This window comes from Adiantum capillus-veneris, chromosome 14, assembly GCF_014529385.1.
Source record: "Adiantum capillus-veneris isolate H3 chromosome 14, ASM1452938v2, whole genome shotgun sequence".
In the NCBI taxonomy this organism is placed as follows: Eukaryota; Viridiplantae; Streptophyta; class Polypodiopsida; order Polypodiales; family Pteridaceae; genus Adiantum; species Adiantum capillus-veneris.
Genome location: NC_140944.1, coordinates 48,865,939 through 48,868,913, shown reverse-complemented (window position 1 = coordinate 48,868,913; position 2,975 = coordinate 48,865,939). Strand labels below are relative to the sequence as shown.

The 2,975-nt window shown below is 36.6% G+C and overlaps 1 pseudogene; it reads right to left on the bottom strand.

Annotated features, from left to right (window-relative positions):
- Positions 1 to 1,223: 1,223 nt before the first annotated feature.
- Positions 1,224 to 2,089, bottom strand: LOC147442338 (uncharacterized; annotated as a pseudogene).
- Positions 2,090 to 2,975: the final 886 nt, after the last annotated feature.

The following is a 2,975-nucleotide window of genomic DNA, read 5'->3' as shown; positions in this document are numbered from 1 at the left end:
ATCTATTACAAAAAAAGCCAAGTAAAAAGATATATATAGCAAAAATTTACAATTAACACACACAAAAAAAGATTTTTTTAAAAGTACCTGTTGAGGTTGCTTGTTTGTTGGCGGTGGATCCCCAAAACCATCCTTTGAAGGTGACTTTTTCAAGAAAGAATTGTTTTATTCTCAATGGAAGGAATAGTATTTATGCATCAATCAATGCAAACATATACCTGATTAAGCATCTTTGAGTAGGAAATCTTTTCTTTGTTAGAAGAAATGGATGCTTGAACATGTGAAGCTGAGCCATTTGCAATATTTGTGACCTAAAAAATAAAACAAGCAGAATATAAAGGGTTTGTAAGATAATAAATACACAATCAACTCTTAACAAGAGTAATCATACCTCTTCTAACTTTCTTGAATGCTCAAACTCACAATCAACAAATAGACTTCTTGGTTGAGTGTATGTGATCAAACTAGTAGGAGAATTCTCATCCTTTTAGGAAAAAACGTTAACATGTGAGAAAACAACAAAGTTCGTATTCAAAGGTATGTAATGAATTTACCTCTAATTGAACATTGGACCATTTCTTGGTTTTTTCCATGGTTAAATTCACACTTGACTTTTGTTGCAAAGATAAGGGGCTCATATCCTTTCAAGACTATAAGCATCTTGGAGTTAACAAACATATGCAAAGACAAATAGTTGATCTTTACAAGGCACAAGAAGAATATTGCAATTTACATGTCCTTCTTCATCAATTGAATGGGGCTCAATCTTACTAAGAAACACAAGTGGAACCTCTATAATTCGATTCTAATTAATTTGAAAAATAACAAGTGAGTTGTGGAAAATCTTAAAAGTGATTGTAGTTTAGATGCTTTTCTAGAGAGGTACTTACAATATGCACTTTGGATCCTGGCTAGAAGACTTTTAGGAATATAAAGACTCGTTGCATCATTGCTCAAAGTTCAATCTCCACCCTCCACCGCCCATAATCATTTCCACCGTGTGACTTTGAAAATACTATGCCTCTGCCAACTTCCTTTGAATGCAAATCAAGGATTGGAATGAAACAAAATTGTTGTGGTGTACCTTTGGAAAAAATCCACATCTACATCTCACATTCTCTTCAATTATAGGATTGGATGATCCCATCATTTTGACCGTATCTTTACCACTTGCAGGCACATAGCAAGCCTCTTGCATATGATGTAGAGGGATAGAGAAATTTTTATGCCTTCAATGAATTATCTACTTCAAGGTCAACCATCTCCATGCCTACTTTGTTGTGGTTGCCATCTTCATCAAAACTCTCCAAGTGTGAGATATCTTCCATTGGAATTTGGTGAATTTTAGTAAGCCCTTCAAACAATGGCCCTGCTTTGAGCCTCATGTAACACCTATGCTACTTTAGTGTTAGAAATATTTGTCTCTCATATAATTAGAGTCCTTAGCTTCAGTGCAAGCCTTAAAAGGAGATAGTGCCTTTCCCTTCCGATGAATGAACTTCTCCACCTGCTCCCTCATTTCTTTGTCCTTCTTGAAATTTTCTTGCATAAACTTGTCGATGGGAAACAAACCTAGCCCTTCTCTGGTCCACATGCAAATCCGCTCCAAGTTCCTATTGTATGTGTGATGCTCCCACGCATGACTTATACAAAGGAAACCGTTTTCCTTTGCATTGTTTGGAATGTGGACTACAAAATGAGATTCTAATTTAGCTTGGCCATTGACTTCTTTGTTGGAAAACGTTACCTCATGTCTCCCAACATATTTCAAGGACAAATGATCATGCTACATGTGAGGAGACATTTCTTGTCAAACGTGTCTTAGAGTGGATGACAAAGTCTTCGCCTTGGCCAATTTTCTTTGCACCCAACTATGCAAAGAAAGTCTATGTCCACTGACCTCTATTACTAAGGCATTCCACGAAGCCACAGAGGTATACAAGAGACTTCTTCCATCAATATTATTCTTTCATATGATTTTTGCATAGCGATCCATTCCCAAAAAATAATTGAAAAATGTTGCAATTGTCTCAGCATTCCATAAGAAGATGCTCTTCAAAGGCTCGTTCTCCATGTTGATGTGATTGCTATTAACCCGATAAAACAAAAGTACATCAAAAAGATTATACACATGCATAAAAAGGTTCTAGCACATATAAAAAATTCTTCAAATATTGTCTACGAACTTCTAGATTAACCTCTTCTTCATGTTCATTTCTTCTTTAGATGATGGGACACACGAACGTAATGAGAAGTTACTTCAAACTCATCGAGGACATGATTGGCCATAAGAGTGAAGCCTCATGGCTGGTGCTAACTTCTTGAGCACAAAATGAAGGATTCAAATGCACACAAAACTAAATCTTGCAATTGAATGTGTATCTAATTATAGTTATAGTTACCATGGTTTTCATCATTTGTATCAATAAAAATCACCTTGCATGGCAATGTTTTTAGATAACCATGGTGATTTTTTGAATGGTACTTGCTTTTATTTGTGTTTAATCATGCTTTGATCAATCTCTGGATTACAAACTATGATTAGTTTTTTACTCTTGCAAACAATATGTAAAGATGGTATTACACAAGGCCGGGTAGGGATTGCGACACTCATGATGAAGGGGGATTGTTATCCCATTTGGGTTATTGGTTCTAGTGGGTAAACAAGAAAACACATGGCCTAAACATCGGAGCTTCAATTCACAACAAAGTCAAAGTACCTTATAAGTGGAAAAAGGCACGAAGAGAGCCTTCTTTATAGCTATAGAACCACAATGATTTGATCCCTTGGAGAAGATAGTTGCACGAGCTACATACTGGCCTTAATGGTATCACGTGGATTCAGCTGGCAAGGTGCACCAATGAAGAAGAGGTCAAGGAGGAAGAAGAATTTGCATTCCCAAAGTCAAGGGAAAGAGAAAGGTGCAAAGAGGAGCTATGAGTTGGTGAGGGCGTGGTGAGAGAAGCCTGGCATG